Here is a 19,470-nt window from a genome sequence, read left to right on the forward strand (position 1 = left end):
TGACGGGTTCGATTCCCGGTCGGTCCAGGATATTTTCGTAAAGGAAATTTCCTTGACTTCCTTGGGCATAGAGTATCTTCGTGCCTGCCACACGATATACACATGCAAAATGGTCATTGGCAGAGGAAGCTCTCAGTTAAAAACTGTGGAAGTGCTCATTGAACACTAAGCTGAGAAGCAGGCTTTGTCCAAGTGAGGACGTTACACCAAGAAGAGGAGAGGAGGAGTTAGAAGCATTTGACCATCTTGGGCTCTAGGAAAATTTTGAGGCTGGAAGTCAATTTTCTACACAAAAAAAAAATCGAAGAGTTAGATTTTTGAAAAAACTGAAATGTGAATTCTCAAATTTTATTTGATTTGAAAAAATAATTTCCTTGTGTTCAGGAGAACTTTGGCTTTTCTACGAAGAAAAAGTGCTCCGGAATCGCGCTTTCACATAGTTTATCTTAGCCAGTCTACAAAGAAATGTTATTTTTCCGATTTCCTCCACCAATCGGCCACTGCGTTCCCATTTGCTAGGAATCTCATCCAACTCGGCAACAGGTTCCGCATTTCCCCTGCTTTAAACAATTTCCTTCCACTTAATTAAGCGCCTAGGCCTGACACAAAGCATGAAGGGTACAATATGCTTCATTTAAATGGCGTGGTCCTCGTCATCGTCGGTCGCCGGTCATCGTCGTCGTTGTTATGGCGCAGCAGAAACCACCCCATTAGCAGTGTAGCGGAGTAACGCTCGATTCGATAGGTACCCACCAGCCAAGCTACCCTACGGTTGTTGGCTGGCCAAATAAGCCCGCCCGAAGAAGCGCACTCAACCGTTGTAGTCCTTCTGCCCGTGTAGCAGAGCTTGTGCTAGGCCTGGCCTGGCCAGGCTTGGATATCGCAGAGTGGTAGGCTAATTTCATGCCATTGCTGCTGCTACTCTACTGACTAACCAGCGACCTTCACGCTCAGCGCCAGAATCAGCAGCACCAGCCAGGCCAGGCGAAACGCAGAGCAAATTTTAATCGGATAGGCCACACACCGGCGTTGATTTGGATTGGGCTCTCCGCTGGCTGGTGCTGGCTGGTGGTTGATGGGGTTTTCCTGAAATTAATTGAAAATAAACGATTAACTCATCGGTCCGAGACCCGATCTGAACGTTCTGGTGCGTTGGTCGTCCGTCACGTCGTCGGGGCCATCAGTCAGTAGGTATAGTGTCTTCTTGGGCGGGGACCGGCAGCGAATGCAAAATTTTGGAAATCAATCAGTGATGCTCTATTCTTTCGATGGTTCAATGTCGATCGTTTTCAATAAGAAAACAGAAATTAGTCGCAGTCCGATCATGGAGGCCAAAGATTGATGCCTACGGAAGGATAACTTTTTGGTATTTCGTAACAATGTGGTATGTCGAATTCAGAAGATGTGCAGCCAAAACCCAGCTCAACTCAGAATCAACTGTTGTGATTGGAAGCATATTTTACAACACGTTGGACTTTTTTAACACATCGGAAGTATGAATCTAACCTTTCCAGGAGCTGAATTACGCATTAATCTTCTTTTTTTTGCGCCAAAGTCTGGCTCAAGAGTAATAACTCACCCAAAATTGTATAAACTACAGGCTGCTGCAATGTCACCGATAAAAGCAATTGCCAATGCATTTCTTCCAGTTGACCCCAAATCACGCATTTCAATTTATCGCGGATGACCTACTGGTGTCTGATTCCGTTTAACGAATGCTGACTTGGCGTTGCAATAATGTAGGCACCACAATTACCACTTGCGGCCCACTGACCACAGTCAAACAGAGCCAAACAACTGTGCCTAACTTTTTTTTTTTAAATTTAAAGTAGATATGCTGTCATTTGCAGAATCGTGTTGATAAACAAACGAACATTGCGAGCATCAGTACAGTGGTTATGATCAAAAACCACCTGTATGCTTGAGCGGGTTAAAATGCATCCCGGAATAGTGGTGGAATTCTGGTTTCACAATATAGAGCCACCGTCCTTTTTGTAATCTTATGCTCCCAAATTAATCCTATTCGAAAACAGACCAAATACGACATTGGGTGATTCCGCTCTTTTGTTATCATTGATTCGTTGTTCAAAAATTACAAAAAATAAATTTTAAACAAACAGCGCATCATTCCTATGTTAAAAATGTAGTAAGTAAGTGTGTATGTTTTTGTGCACTTTTTTTTAGATCTATCTAGAACCAATATTGTGCATAAGGAAATCTGGTACGGTTTGGCTTTGCAGTCTTAAGGGGAATGGAAAACACTAGTTTTTGATTATTCCTGACGTTTCGGCCCGTTTGGGACCTTTTTCAAGGGGTCAATCTATAAGATTTTCTGGTTCAAAACAGTTTTGCTAAACTTGAAAAGTCATACGTTCGTCTTGGATTATTTTTAGTCTGATCGAGAATGGACCAGCGTGATGCGGACAATATCTTCACGATCTTCCACCACTAAGGAAATCCCAGACTGGCGTTTATAAGGGATAGCAAATGGATGTTGCAGGGGTGTTTCAGGGGAGTGTTAGGAGATCTCAGGGGCGTTTCAAGGAGGTTTAGGTGATTTTCAGTTTAGGTCACGAGGAACTTATGAGGTCTTAAGATCATCTCAAAGGGTCTTAGTGGACTCCAGGGGGTTTCAGATGTGTTTCAAAGGGTCTCAGGGGGATGAGTGACAAAACGTCAAATGCCAAAACGTTTCGAGGGGGTCCAAGGAGGTTTCACGGGGTACCTGGAGGTCTCAGGGTTGCTTCAGGGGATCTCAGGGGGTTTCAGGAAGATTCCAGGGATCTCATGGGCTTTCAGAGGATCCCAGGAAGCTTCATGGGGTTCCAGAGGGTCTGAGGAACGCTTCAGAGGTGCTCAGGGGTGTTTTAGGAGATCTTTGGGGCATTTCCAGGGTCCCAAGAGGTTTCATGGGGTACCTGAAGGTCTTAAGAACGTTTCAGAGGGGCTCAGGTGGCTTTATTTAACGCCTTGAAACATCCTTGAAACCCTCGTTTTCACATCGCAACGCCAACGAAAATTGTCGGACCGCCCTTAAAATAAAACTAAAAAATCGCCTGAAACGCCCTTGAGGTCCCTTGGAACCCCTTTTTTGTGCTCCCAGAGGGGTATCAAACGTCCTGGGAACGTCTCCGAACGCTCTTAAATAGTTCCAGAAACCACATGGATGAACTCGGTACGTGGAACTGCCAATCTCTCAACTTCATTGGGAGCACCCGCATACTCGCCGATCTACTGAAGGACCGCGGGTTCGGCATCGTAGCGCTGCAGGAGGTGTGTTGGACAGGATCCATGGTGCGAACGTTTAGAGGTAATCATACCATCTACCAGAGCTGCGGCAACACACGCGAGCTGGGAACAGCTTTCATCGTGATGGGTGATATGCAGAGGCGCGTGATCGGTTGGTGGCCGATCAACGAAAGAATGTGCAGGTTGAGGATCAAAGGCCGATTCTTCAACTTCAGCATAATAAACGTGCACAGCCCACACTCCGGAAGTACTGATGATGACAAGGACGCATTTTACACGCAGCTCGAACGCGAGTACGATCGCTGCCCAAGCCACGACGTCAAGATCATCATAGGAGATTTGAACGCTCAGGTAGGCCAGGAGGAGGAATTCAGACCGACGATTGGTAAGTTCAGCGCCCACCAGCAGACGAACGAAAACGGCCTACGACTCATTGATTTCGCCGCCTCCAAAAATATGGCCATACGTAGCACCTTTTTCCAACACAGCCTCCCTTATCGTTACACCTGGAGATCACCACAGCAGACGGAATCTCAAATCGACCACGTTCTGATTGACGGACGGCACTTCTCCGACATTATCGACGTCAGGACCTATCGTGGCGCCAACATCGACTCCGACCACTATCTGGTGATGGTCAAACTGCGCCCAAAACTCTCCGTCATCAACAATGTACGGTACCAACGACCGCCACGGTACAACCTAGAGCGACTGAAGCAACCGGATGTCGCCTCAGCATACGCGCAGAATCTCGAGGCCGCGTTGCCAGACGAGGGCGAGCTCAATGAGGCCCCTCTAGAGGACTGCTGGAGTACAGTGAAAGCAGCCATCAACGACGCAGCCGAGAGCACCATTGGGTACGTGGAACGGAATCGACGGAACGAATGGTTCGACGAAGAGTGCAGAACGGTTTTGGAGGAGAAGAATGCAGCGAGGGCGGTAATGCTGCAGCAAGGGACTCGACAGAACGTGGAACGTTATAAACAGAAGCGGAAACAGCAGACCCGCCTCTTTCGGGAGAAAAAGCGCCGCCTGGAAGAAGCGGAGTGTGAAGAAATGGAACTGCTGTGCCGTTCCCAAGAAACACGGAAGTTTTATCAGAAGCTCAACGCATCCCGCAACGGCTTCGTGCCGCGAGCCGCAATATGCAGGGATAAAGACGGAGGCCTCTTGACGGACGGACGTGAGGTGATCGAAAGGTGGAAGCAGCACTTCGATCAGCACCTGAACGGCGTGGAGAACGTAGGCACGGGGTACCGGGTTTAAATTTTCACCCATATAGAGGAATATAAGTCAAATTTACAATATCACGCAAAAATTACTAAATGTGTTGTTCCTTCAATCTAAATAGGCTCTAATATATCTGATTAGAGAAAACATGAGAACAGAAGTGAAAAATCTTTGGATATAAACACTAAAATTTATTGACATTGATGTAAAAAAAATACATTTTTTCGAGAAAGTCCAAAAAATGTCAATCCATGATAACTTTTTTCCACGTTTAAAAAGTACCTATGTTTTAATAGTTTGTGAAGCATTTACATATTGTTAGTGTACGTTCAAAATTTCATTCAACTCGGTTCACTCGTTTCCGAGATATGACAGCTCAAAAATGAGTTGTCTAAAAATTAGTGTTTTACCCGAACGGTTCTAACTTTGCGAAACATTAATCAATCAAGCCCAAATTTGTACCAATGATGCACATATATTAGGTTGACAAACAGTCAAAATTTGAGATTTTTTAATGCTCTCAATGAAAATTTATAGCATGTTGAACTTTTTTGTGAGAGAAAATAAAGTTGCCTATCCCAAACATTTTGGCCACCCCCTGTACTTCCTGATTCGCCCTTTTGAAACTTCTTGAATCGTCTCTTAAAACCCTTGTAATCTCTTTGAAATACCTCTGAAAACCTTTTAGCCCGGTCGTGTAATGAGTACGCAGCATAACTGTGGTACTACTCGAGGGTTAAAGGCTCTTGAAATGGCTTTAAGACAGAAGGCCAAAGAACGAAAGGGGGCCATCCATAAACCACGTGGTCCAGGTGGGGGAGAGAGTCACGATCCATATTTTTTTTTTTTTGTATGAACGAAAGTTCACCAGGGGGGGGGGTTCAAAATCTACCAAAAAATTACCACGTGGTTTATGGATAGCCCCATTGGTCAAATCGACAAAAGGTCGAATGGACAAAAACCAACCAAATTAACAGCTCATATGTCTCGCTTATAAGAAAAATCTTTGTTAAGAAAGAAAGAATTCCTGTGGTAATGTCCAAGTTAATTGTAGAAAGAATCCCCAAAGGATTTCTAGGAGGAATCAACGAAAAATACCAAGAAGGAATCTCTGAAGGAGTTCCAGGAGAAATTCCATAGGGATTTTCAGGAGGAATTACCGAAGGAATTCCAAGAGGAATTCCCAAAAGAATTCCACAAGAAATTCCCGAAGGAATTCTAGGAGGAATTCCAGGAGGAATCCCCGAAGAAAATCCAGGAGGAATCCCCGAAGTATATTTTTTTTGTTTAGAGAGACTTCACCGTTCTCGGCATTCGTCTCCTTAGCTTTATCGAGTCTTCGTTATTACATTATTACATTCGTTATTACATTATTATTACATTCGTTATTACATTATAACATTCGTTATTTTTGTTGTTGTTAAAGACACGGACACGTTCAATGCTTCCTGTCAGCTTTTCGCTCTTTAAAGGAAGCACGACACTAGACAACGGACTAGCATGCAACGTCCAGTGGTACAGTCGAAAACTTTTCCTGACAGCTGCGGTGGGAATCGAACCCTCGTGCTCCTCAGCACGATGAGACAAAGATCTTGGTGACACTAGCCGCACGACCACGGAGCCGCACAATTTACGTAATTCAATCTTTTTCATTATATGTTATTGTATAATCCTATGTTTTTACAAACATCAACACTATTTCCTCACTTTTCTGATCATTTTTCAGAATGTCTTTCAAAGATTCCTTCATGTTTAGTTCGGGACGCGATTGATCGAATAATCCACATTTAATCAAAATGTGATGCACAGACTGAGGTCTATCACAATTTATGCAAGTTTCTGCGGGTTGATTTTCAAAAAGATGGTTTTTTGTAAACCAAATCGGCACCAACAATTCAAAAGGGCGTAACTGCATTTACAACCAATGCCTTCTCACAAAGCTGTGGAGCGTATCCCATCCCTCTCGAGCAATCCACTAGCAGAAATAGAAAGATAAAATCCTCCTCTTTCGATTAATGGATGTGAATTGCGTGAGATGAATGAAATACGACCCACAGCTCTGTGAGAAGGCATTGGTTGCAAAAGCAGTTACGCCCTTTTGAAATGTTGGTGCCGAAATATGTTCTAGTTTAAGCCAAGTCTGAATTATTTTTTCTTTTCAATTCTTCTAATCTACCCACTTACCAACATTTGTTTCAACTATCCTTGTGGTTTTTCTTGGTTCACGAACCCATTTTGTTTGATGCTCTTTTCAAATTATTCCTCGGCTTCATCTGATGATGTCTTGTTTGGGAACAAACAGAGTGGCCCTTTATTGATGACGACTACTGTTTGCCACCTTGTCAGCTTTTTCATTCCCCAATATATTCGAATGTCCTGGAATCCAGCAAAAACAAACGTCCTTTTCTGGCTTTGGGACAGAAGGTCGAAGGACAAAAGGTCAAAATGGACAAAAGGTTGAAATATACCCAGAGATTTGTTCTTCTCTAAATCATAGACTGTTTGGCTTTATTAAAACCATTATAGCAATTGGAGCTTCATATGATAATATTTCAATCTATGATTCATTCTTCTTCTACCCATAGGCTGTTTTTTCAAGTAATTGTTTTCTACTTTAATCAATAGCATTACTTTCTATCATTTATGGGCATTTATAACGAATTCCAATGCGGTTATAAATTGCAGCAGATAAGCACATGCAACTTTTAGCAAAGATCTTTCGAAAATGTTTTTTTTTAAGTTGCTGAATAATTTTGGAATCACTGGTTATATTATTTTCATCGGAATTTTAATTGTAGTTCTCTGATTGCTTTTTCATTTCTTCCAATTTGTCTTTTGTCTATTCAACTCTTTGTTCTATTCGACTTTTTGTTCTATTCGACCTTTTGTCCCATTCGACCTTTTGTTCTTCGACCTTTTGTCATAGATTCCCTTTCCTGGACCGTGAATATTAGTGACATTCGAATCGATTCCCTCGTAGCTATAGCAAGAGACGCTCCTTCTGCTGAAAATACTGAGCATTGCTCTAGGAGGCTCGCCCCGAGCTTGGTCGAGTTGGGTCCGATAATTCCGAATCCGACTTGTCCATTTGCAAACGATCCATCTGTATACCACTTGTTGCGGTCCTTGTATGACCTGTGGACATGTTCACGAAATATATCCACAACGAGATGAAGCATTTCACCGGCTTTAACTTTTGCTTTAATTGCCCACTCGATCTTGGGCTTTTGTTCATATCATGGCCGATTTTGACTTGTTATTAGCTTACACGGCTGTGGTAATTGCTTGCCTGCTAAATTGTGGAAAGCACTATAGGCTTCCTCCCACGGGTTGATAGGTTGTTCTCGTGTTTTTTCTAGAACTGAGTAGGCCTTCCTAAGTATTTGAATTTCCACATGTTCAAAAGATAGACTTCGGGGATAGTAGAATCTGGACTACTATCCTCGAAGTAATTCTAGGAGAAATCCTCTAGGGAAGTTCAGAAGGAATACCCGACGGAATTCCAGGATAATTTCCTGAGGGAATTCCAGGAGCAATCTCTGCAGTAATCCCAGGGGAAGCCCCTGAAAGAATTCTGGGAGGAATCTCCGAAGGACTTCCATGCGGATTAATCGAAAGATTTTCTAGAGGAAACTCCGAAGAAGTTCAGGATGAGGTCCCCAAGGAAGTCCAAGAGGAATCCTCGAAAGAAGTCTAGAAGAAATACCCGACGTAATTCCAGGAGGATTCCCTGAAGGAATTTCAGGGGGAACCCCTAGAGAAATTCTAGGAGGCATCTCCAAAGGATTTCCAAGCGAAATAATCGAAGGAAGTCCAGGAGAAATCAACAAAGGAACTCTAGGAGGAATCTATGGATTAATTCCAGGAGGAATCCCCCGAGGAAGTCAGTAAGGAATACCCGACAGAATCCCCGGAGGATTCCAGAAGAAATTCCAGAATGAATTCTAGGAGGAATCTCCGAAGGAATTCCAGAAAGAATCCTCGATAGAATTTCAGGAGGAATCCCAGAAGGAATTCCACAAGGAATCTTCGAAGGAATTCTAAGAGGAATCATGAAAGAAATTCCAGGAGGGAACCGCGACGGAAATCCAGGAGGAATCTACGACGGAATATCAGGAGGAATCTTCAAAGGAATCTCCGAATGAATTTCAGGAGGAATTCCCGAAGGAATTCCAGGCGAAAATATTCGAAGAAAGTTCAGGAGAATCCCTGAAGGAAGTCCAAGAGGAAGCCCCGAAGAAATTCCTGTTAGAATTCTAGGGCTAACTCCCGAAGAAATTCCGATAGGAATCTCCGAAGGATTTCCAGACAGATTTCACGAAACATTTTCAGCGGAATCTCTCAAGGGAAATCTTTCCAAGTGGAGGGAAGGATTTGTAGGAAGTATCCTTTAAAGAATTCCTGGAGGAATTCCAGAAGGAAATCCTTGAGGAACTCTTGTTGAAACTCCATGAAAGAGATTATACTGCTAAGAAAATTTTTGAAGGAACTTCTACAGGTTTCTTTAAAAGAACTGTAGGAATTCCTGAACGACCTTCTGGGGCGAACTCTGATGTAACTCCTAGAAGCATCCAAGAGTCCTCCTGGAAAAATCTCAATCTCGATCTACAATCCTACAATCTGAAAGAATCCCAGGTACGATACCTGGAAGAACTGAAGGGAAACTTACTAAAGAAACTTTTCGAGGATTTCTCTAAGGATATCCTGTAGGAATCTTATAAGGAAGTCTTATGTAGGAATCTCTGAATTCTCCTGGAACTCCTGGAGAGATTTCTGAAGGAACTTTTGTAGGAACCCCTGCAGAAATTCAGGAGGAATCTCCGAAGAAGCATCTGCAAGGATCCCTGAAACTTCTGAAGGAATCTCTGAAGGAACTCCTGGACTTATTTCTGTAAGAACTCCTGAGGGAATTTCTAAAGGAACTTCAGATTGAATGCCTGCAGGAACTCCTAGACTAATTATTAAAGACATCCTGCAGAAATTTCGGAAGAAACTTCTTACGGAATTCTTGATGGATCTCAAGGAGGCATTTATGAATCCTCCTGAAAGAATCTCTGAAAATTTTTCATGAGGTATCCCGAAGTAATTCCAAGAGGAAGCCGCAAAGGAATTTTAGGAGGAATTCTTGAAGAAATTCCAGGAAGGATGCCACAAGGAATTCCTATAGGAACCCTTGACGAAACTCTTGGAGTAATTCCTTAAGAATCTCCTTGAGCGATCCCTACAGAACATCAGGTGAAATCCCTTGTTGGAATTCTGGAGGAATTTCTGGAGGATCTCCTGCAGGAATCTCAGAGGAAACTGCTGGACTAGTTCCTAAAGAAACTCCTGTGGGAATTCGTGAAGGAACTCTGAGACTAATCTCTGAAGGACCTCCTATGGGAATCCCTGAAGGATCTTCTGGATGAATCTCTGATGTATCTAAAGGAGGCATCCCCGAATCCTCCAGAAAGAATTTCTCAAGGTACTCCTGTCGAGATCTTCCTGAGGGATTTTCTGAAAATTAAAAAAACAATCCCGGAGGCATCCCTGAAGAATTTTCTGAAAGAATACCAGATTTGAATAATAAATGAAGTCTAATGAAAAATGGAAAAAAAGGTCTAGGAGTTTCGTATTCGATTAGAAACCCTGAAATTCCTTTTGAATTTCTTCAGAAATTCTTAATAACAGCCTTCTGCAGTTTGTCTAAGACACTAGAAAAAATAATAATAGACAGACCACTTCCAATGACCAGATTTCAAATTGTTAGAACTTACTGTTTTCAATTTTAATATCATATTTTAATAATTGATTTTTTTATTGATATTCTCCTAATAGTATGATACTATTCATTTTAAAATAATCTAATTGTAATCGGCTAGAGAATGGTTTTGACTAGCGTCTGTAACTGCAAAAGTTACCGAATATGAATAATGGATTTTCTCTCTGATTATGAGAAATCTGCTGTCAAACTCTTATGACAGTGATCGTGAAAATTTTTTATCGGTGCGCCGCCGATACCTTGGTCGGCATCGGCGTGGGACGGAAAGTGTCGGCGGCGGCGGCGTAGCGCGGCGGCGCACAGACCTACTACGTAGGAACGGAAATGAAATCTGCAAGCAAGTGTTAGATTGGATCCCAGCATGACATCGTTACAGAGTCAGGCTAGAGACTCATGGCGGCGTAGCCTCCACAAAGAAATAATGGATCTGTTAACTCAAAATATATATAAAAAAAAAAAATGAAAATTCCACTTTGGGGCGAAATTGATCAGTATACAATTAAGCATCGGTTGGAAAGGAAAATTTCCTTCTCCGCCAAATTTTGCTCTTCTAAAACCGAATATCGCGTTTAAAATCTTACAATTAGTGAATTTAATACTTTAAATGCAAATTTAAATTTTGAAATTTCCCCTTAAGCGCCTAAAGGTAGGCAATTTCCTTCTAAATAAGTGATTTCTATCACAATAAATGATTATTTCAGCATAAAATGATTTTTTTTTAACTATTTCATGTTCTGATTAGCTAGATTACTTCCCAACCAAGGCTCCACAAAAATGTTGAAACAGAGAATTTAAGGGAGGTCCGATTAGCAATCGATTGTTTTGTAGCAATGATTTCAGTTAAATGAGAAATACATTGCAAATTATAAAAAAATAAGGCAAAACTAACTTTTATCTAAAAAACTTAAAGTATACACTCATCTCTAGACATCTACGAATCAGATGAAGTAAAAAGTTCAAGATCATTACGACGCTTAAGAGTTCCTAGTATGGAACCAAAATGTAGTACCCGAATGATCAATTTCACCCCGCTGATCAATTTGACCCCGGTTTACGGTACATTATTTAAATATTTCTTGAGTGGAAAATAAATATACAAAGTGTTATACACTTTGAATAAAAAAATACCCATAAAAACGCATTTTAAACCGCATTCCCCCCATACGCACGTGCACTCAAACAAAGGTGCTCATTTGTCGTTATTTTCCTGATGGAAAAATTGCCACCCCATAAGCCCCGCATGTGTCGAACCGGAACGACGACGACGACCACGCGGTGACGATTGCGAGAGTGAGAAACGCCGCCACCGCCGCGAACTATTCAGGAAAGCGCGATCATCTTCATCGTGGCGTGCTCATCTCTCAGATCCGTAAAGAGTTGAAGAGATTTTTCTCGCGCATCTTCGTAACCCGTTCGAGTCATCATAACCATCATCGTCGTCGTCGTCGTCGTCGTGATCGTCATCGCGTGACGCGCTACCGCTCAGTGCCTGCGGTATTTGCTTTTGCCGCCATCATCATCATCAGAGCGGTGTGACAACGAAGAACTTGAAAAGCGCGCCGCTGCCGCTGCGCCGTCAAGGACGATTGAATCGATCGCGCTCTCGGCGCGGGTTCAACTGATTGCACGAGGAGACTTTTCCGCGTGCTCGTCCGTCGCGTCGTCGCACGCTTCTAAGATCTGTGTGAGTGTTTGATTGCTGCGCGCGGGCAGCTTCCCCATTCGTTCGTCTAGGATCAACTCGCTTCTCCTAGCAGCTCCGCTGGAGATCGCGCGCGCGTCGCACGCAAAAGGCTCTTGTGTCACGATCGGTCGTTAGTAGCTGTCAGTTGTCGTTTCACTTTCGTTCGGTTCGGCGGTTGGCACTCCAGATTCCACCTGGTTCCTAGGTTGGCGATTGATGGCTTTTGGTTCCAGAAGTGTGTGATTTGTGATTCTTAGAACCAAGTGAAGACATAAGAATTTCGCAGAAGATCGTCTGAAAGAGTTCTTAGACATTGGATTAAGGTGTTCGAGTGAATTGACAACTCTCCCAGATGTTTTCAGACGAGTGATGTGAAGCCGATGTGCGAAAAACAGATGAAGTTGATCAATCAAAACCGTCGCGAGTGTGAAAAGGCTTGAAATTGACCCAAATCAGGGGAAGAGAAAACCGAAAATCGATCGATTACGGCCCTCTAGGCGGCCTGATTGGATTTCCTCAGACGCAGTTTTTCGCCACTCGCGCCACACGGTGCTACACACTGATGAAAACGCTTCATATGTGATCTATAAAGCAGATTGAAGGTCCGTTTTTTTTTCAGATTCGTGATAACCTCCAACTTCTAAGATTATGCATAAAAACGGTTTACAGGTACTTAAGTGTACTTAATTTGTAATATTTGTATCATTTTCACCATTGATTAATTGTTCTATGTTTCAATAAATTTGGATCTAGTGACATAAAATTGGCAATTAAACGCATTGTTTTCGAGACGGTGTCCCAATGAATCCAACACATATAAATTCGCAAAACATAATTGGCCTCAGTGAAGTATTTTTCTTGAAAATATGAGTCAAGTAATCTAAAAGAAAAGCAGAGATACCAAAAACCCGGAAATTGACATTACAGATTGCTCGTAAAGGAAATTTCCTTGACTTCCTTGGGCATAGAGTATCTTCGTGCCTGCCACACGATATACACATGCAAAATGGTCATTGGCAGAGGAAGCTCTCAGTTAAAAACTGTGGAAGTGCTCATAGAACACTAAGCTGAGAAGCAGGCTTTGTCCCAGTGAGGACGTTACGCCAAGAAGAGAGGAGAGGAGATTGCTCAAGCACAAGCAGAGTGAAGGTGAGCTTTTCAGATCGTGCATTGCACGGAACGTCTGCGTGTGGAGCATTGGTAAAATATTTAGAGGTTCCCACGTGAGGAGTCACGGACCACATGGAGTAACTCGTCAAAAAAAATAAAAGTAATTTTGCCAATGATTGTACTCAGACCTATACCCTCTTGTGCCTCAGGTATTTTCGATTGGACGTGGTTTACTTTGGTAGAGTTGTTGACGAGAGTTTTTCGGTTTTCGGTGATAGACAGTGCTTACACTATATACCCACTAATAATGAGTAGTTGCAATACTCAGTATTGCAGCCCAAGAAAGTTTGACATTATTCAAAACAAGGAGCAAAAACGATATATAATAATTGTTTTTAGCCTTTACGTCACTTTGACTAGATGTGCTAGATTTGTACAAAAAAGCTAACGTTGTTTTAATTACTGTAATAAATATAACATTTCTGGCAAAACTCCCGTTCACTATAATGCTGAAATTGATAAAATTTGATATCTAATGATCTATATGATTCAAACAACATACTTCTTGCCCATTCTAATCCATTCCAATGAACCCAAAATGGATGGACGACGGTCAACGCCTATTTTGTTAAAATTGAAAATAACAAAATACTTGTTTAGCTAAAGAAATCATGTCAAAATTTGCAGTCTGTATCTGTAGTATGCCTTTCAAGAGGTCCAAAATTCGGAAAAATATATGATGCTCTAAAACCATTTTTTTTTTAGTTGAAAATAAATTTCTTTCTAGCTAAACTCGGGATCTTGGTTCACATGACCTACTTAAATTCTCACAAGTTATGTACTTTTTGAGTTATTTTAGAAAAAGTTCTCAAAACCGCTGATAACGCCCAATAATATGCAACTTCCTAAGACCAAGCCCACGCATGGGCTCCATCAAGCGTTTTAACGTTAAGTAGAACCGTGAACAAAGACGCGAACCGTACCGGTCGCTGCTTAGAAGGGCTCGAAAACGAAAAGTTTACGTACGGTTCATAACATACAGTTTGTAGAGAATGATTTTCCAGTTTTGTGTAGGTAATTTATTTTAGTTTGTATCAAGTATTGATATTTATTCTTGCTTTGAAATTTCCAACGGAATAATATCATAGATCATTACATAAAAAACATAACAATTTATCTAACATACAATAGTGATAGAGTGACAATATAAACGCAAAAAAATAATAGATTGAAACAGACAAGTTTTGATAAAGTATGTTTTGAATAAAGTTTTCCTTTCTTCGCCGATCATACATATCGAAAATGTATTGATTTTCTCTTTAAAGTTGTTACGATTGTTCTAAATTGCACCTTCAATTTTTTTATTCGGCCGATTTTTTTTTTTTCAACTTAAATGCTAATTCTACACTAACTATTCGGCCGATCGTTTTCAAACTTATATTTAAAGAACTTATATTGAATAGTAATTCAGTTCGGTTACTTTGATGCATGTGTCATATCTCTGATACGCTGCAATCATCAATATTGACAAGGACAGTAATTGGGCGTGATCTTACACACGGAGCCGCCAAACTACCCAAATTTGAGTTCTTTTGACGCAACCCCATGTTTGGCCCAAAAACTCAAATTTGAGTAAATAGATTAAACTCATACTAGGTAGTTTGCCTTTAACTCCAGCAAAAAATATACTCAAGAGTAGGTAAATTCAACCCAAACGTAAGTTTTTTTTCAACCCAATTTTGACAAAAAACGGCATTTACCCAAAATTGGCTTATTGGGCCAAAGTACCCTAAGTGGGTCGATGCAGCTTGCCTTGTTTTTGACAACATCGGTGGGAGAAAAAGAGAGAACAACCAAATTTTTGGTAGAAAGTTAAACGATATACTTACTTTTGAGTAAAATAAACACAAAAAATAGATAGTTTTAGTTCTCCGTGCCCGATTACTTTCCAGGGTGCTTTCTCGTACTGGATTAGATTAGATAAAAGTAGTTACGATTGTTTAGAGATACTTACACACCAAAAAATCGATTGAGAGTTTCAGCAAAATTTTGCTGAATTTTGCCGAGCTGAAAGTTTCAGCAATAAATTTGCTGAAATTCAGCAAAATTTGCTGATTTGTTCAGTAAACTCTGCTGATCATCAGTAACGTTTTGCTGAAATTCAGCAAACTTTGCTGAAAGTTCAGCAAAAAAATTTGCTGGACCCTTCAGCTCGGCAAAATTCAGCAAAATATTGCTGAAAGCGTTTAGTGTGTATGGATATGGATTCATTCAAAATTTAAATATTTGATATTACGTAACGCAAGATTTTGCAGTTTTAGATCGCCTCCCTCCCCAACGTAACAACTTTTGTATGGGAAATATCGAAATTTTATGTGAAGCGTAACACAGCGCTAGACCAACTCCCCCTCCCACAATACGTTTTCGTAATTGAATGAATCCTATGTAACTCCATTCAGAAATCACAGAAAAACTGCAGATATTTTTGATTGAAAAGTTTAAATCATACCGATATAAATCTAGACTTTTGGAAGACAGTATTTACTATGACCAAGAATGTTTACCTACGCGAAGTTGTAAAGGAGACAACTACATTATGAATGTATTTTACACACATGTCCAGAAAATTATAAGGAAAATGCAACTGATGTTATTACTCAGTAAACCTTAATATAAAAAATGCTCAAAAGCTCAAATTCAGATACATTATTTGCGGGCTGATAAATTTCTTGCGAGAAAGGCAACATGAATATTAGACCTCTTCATAAAAAATGAAATTTCTGGAATTCAGCCAGTTACCCCCACATTTTAATTCTAGTGCTGAAACAAACTTCTGTTCAAATTTTCAGCAAAATTGGTAAAGATTTCGAGGTGGCTCAAGTAAAAAATGTGTTTTATGGTCATTTTTCACTGTTAAAAATGCCCGTGGAGGCTACAAGCCATATAAAATATCGAGGTACCCCTTATGAAAGATATGGCTATTCCTTACAACTTTTGTGAACATTATGTACTGATAGGAGGATGTTTTGGTCCATCCATTTATCCATTTTTCAGACATGCAAGTTTGCTAAAAAGTTACATTTTCCAACAGTTTTTGTTCTACGAAATTCAAACACTTAATTTCTATCGAAGGTATCAAACTATTATATGATTACCCACAACATTCTGAACAATATTGCCATACATCATATTCTTTCCCGATCTACGGAAAAAGTCACAAAAATCGAAAAGTAGAAGTTATTCTGAGTTATTCGATACCTGGGGTTGACACAACTGCTGGCAGGCAGAAAAATCGAACATAGTAGCTTTGCTTTTTCTTGATGACTGCAATGATTGATCATTCATTTAAGTAACAGGTTGGCACAAGTACACATTTCCTTAACAAAACTGACATATAATGTACCACAGTAGAATATGAGAAATGGTGCAGATGGTAAGGCTTTGGACTGGCAAACCAAAGGTTCAGGGTTTGAATTTATGTCAAATGTGGATTTTTCCATTTTTTGCAATGGTTTTCCTATACACTGCCGTTCAAAAGTTTGGGGTCACCCCCTCAAAAACATGTCATTTTTTTAGGCCCATATCTCCGCCAATTTGCGTCCGATTTCAAAACCCTAGGTTTCATTCAAAAGATAATAAGTCAAAGAAACTTTGAACATGATATAAAAGAAACTTTTTCAAAAAAAATTGTATGTAAACTTAACCCAAAGTTTCAAAATTTTCTAAAAAATGAATATAAACTTACGGCAGTGTCTCTGGAAGTTGGGTCGACCAAATTTTAAGATGAGAGCGGTAATATGACCCATTTTCAATTAGCTTTAAACTGCTTTTTACAGAACTTAGCTAAAAAATCTAGAAAAAAAGTTATTAAGTAAATTAATCCTTATTATTATTATTTCTTTATTATAGAGATTTTCAGCCCTAGGCTGGTTCATCTCTTAAATTAATCCTTGATGTCATCGGCCAAAAGTTAGGGGTCACTATCGTAAAACATGGAAAAGTGATTTGGTGATATCTTCGTCATCTATAGTTCAAGTTTAATTCTTTTTGGCTCATTTCAAAAATAATTAACTAAATTTACGTTTGATGTCTTTAACTTGACGTATTTAACGATTTTTGTACATAAAAATGTTATGCAAAGTTAGCACATTTTACCTCGCTTCAAACAATTAGGCAACTTTTCGTTAAGTTTTAGTATGTAAATTTCAACAAATATGTGTGGTTCAATGTCTATGCAGTAAGTATCATTCATTTTGTTTCAAATAAGCCAAGAAGAATTAAAATTGAATGAAAGATGACAAAGATATCAACAAATCACTTTTCCATGTTTTACGATAGAGACCCCAAACTTTTGGCCGATACACCATATTGAGGGGTGACCAAACTTTTGGTCGATGACATCAAGGATTTATTTACTTAATAACTTTTTTTCTAGATTTTTTAGCTAAGTTCTGTAAAAAGCAGTTGAAAGCTAATAGAAAATGGGTCATATTACCGCTCTCATCATAAAATTTGGTCGACCCAACTTCCAGCGACACTGCCGTAAGTTTATATTCATTTTTTTTAGAAAATTTGGCAACTTTGGGTTAAGTTTACATACAATTTTTTTTGAAAAAGTTTCTTTTAAATCATGTTCAAAGTTTCTTTGACTTATTATCTTTTGAATGAAACCTAGGGTTTTGAAATCGGACGCAAATTGGCGGAGATATGGGCCTAAAAAAATTACATGTTTTTGAGGGGCTGACCCCAAACTTTCGAACGGGAGTGTATATCTAAGCAAAATGTCATCTATATATCTTACGACGTTAAATCTAACGTCGGAACTCGCGTCGGAAGATGCCATAACATAAGGCTGAAATAGTGATTCGACTAGTTTTCAAACGCATTTGCTTGTTGGTCGATTACCCAGCCGTGGCACTCACATTGGCTTTGCTTGAGTTTGACTATTGACCGTCCCATTGTTGGCTAAACTAAGCCATTTTGGGGGAACATGTTTCATTTACTATGCTCTGAAGACAGTATTTTTCAAATACATACCATATATTTGAAAGAAGGGAAAATCACTGATGATATTGTTAGTAGCCGTAATGACAACAATCTTCAAAACAACATGACTCGAAAGAATAGCTCATGTCTAAAGAAGGAAAAATTAACGATATGAATATAGCACTTCCTTTCCGTGTACGTTGGTTTGCACAACTAGAGCCTTTTCACTAAGCTCAGTTTCGACACAAATGCCCATGCTGAGAGTTACGCGTTCGATTCGCGTTCAGACTAAGAACTTTATGAAAATTTTCTTGACGCCCTTTGGCCTTGAGTATCTTCGTACCTGTTACACGATATGCCAAAAGCTGAGAAGCAGGCTTGATCTCAGTTCGGGCGTTACTCCAAGAAAAGGAAGAAGTGCTATAACTTATTTATGCGTTTTCGTATTTTCAGCCTTTCCAATTTTCAGCCTTTTGTAATTTCAGCCTTATGTTATCATCCCAATTTGAGACCTCTGTTCCTCCTCTGTCACGCATAGGATAGTGGAGGTATTTTGGCCCATCTAAGGAGTTTTATTACATTTATTATATAATCTCTACTAAATCTTGGTAAATTTCTATTGGAACACGAAAAGTAATAAACTATGTACTGACTTTCATTTTGAATGTCATTTAAATATGCAGTATCAAAAAATAGAGAAAATGTTTTCATTTCCAATGAAACGCTTCGAAGCGGTATTATTTTTTTTACAAATAAACATTTAGTTGGTGTGAATGTAGTTAGAGCCTTGTAAAAACTGAAAATAAACTGTTCATAAGCTCGGTGAAGCGATAAAATTTACTAAAATGGTGGTTTGAGGTATGGCCAATATGTTGAACATAATCTGATGGGGACATGTTTTTGCCCACCTGTCAGATTCATCTCTCCAGTTTCTTCTAAAGGGATAAAACGTTCACGCCTACGTAATTTACTCTGAAAACAGATAAATGGAATACGTTGGGGCCTTGCTTAACCTGGATTGTTATTTGCGTTTATTTGATAATGAGATGGTTGTGGGTTCGATTTGTACCCTAACAACTTTTCGCCAAGATGAAAATTTCAGGTGTTCAGTCATCATCCAGTTTAGAACCGTTGTGCTTCTTGGCAATCAGTTGATGACGGACACAATGTATTATCTAATGTATGTTTGACAAATTACATACCATTAAAATTACTTTATTTTTGATGCCCTTCCCACTCATTACAATATGTGTAGAACGCCCTTATATTTAGCAAAATTGCACTTTCCTTGAAGAGTTACGTATTATATGCGTGGTGACTGACGCCATCCAATTGTTAGTGAATTCACGTTTTTCGTAACACTTTTTTTTATAAAACATCATACTACAATGTGTAATAACACTATTAACTAGGAATTGCAACACAATTTCTTCGTTTTTGATCGTTCTCT

At 39.9% G+C, this 19,470-nt stretch overlaps 1 protein-coding gene across 1 annotated transcript in view; it reads left to right on the forward strand.

The window, feature by feature from the left end:
* The first annotated feature begins 11,896 nt into the window (after window positions 1-11,896).
* Window positions 11,897-19,470, forward strand: part of LOC109414815 (elongation of very long chain fatty acids protein 7) — a 125,627-nt gene continuing 118,053 nt past the window's right edge. The window contains exon 1 of the mRNA XM_029856124.2: window positions 11,897-12,526. The gene's annotated coding sequence lies outside the window, so the exon portion shown is untranslated. The remainder of the gene's footprint in view (window positions 12,527-19,470) is intronic.

Source organism: Aedes albopictus, chromosome 2 (assembly GCF_035046485.1).
Source record: "Aedes albopictus strain Foshan chromosome 2, AalbF5, whole genome shotgun sequence".
In the NCBI taxonomy this organism is placed as follows: domain Eukaryota; kingdom Metazoa; phylum Arthropoda; class Insecta; order Diptera; family Culicidae; genus Aedes; species Aedes albopictus.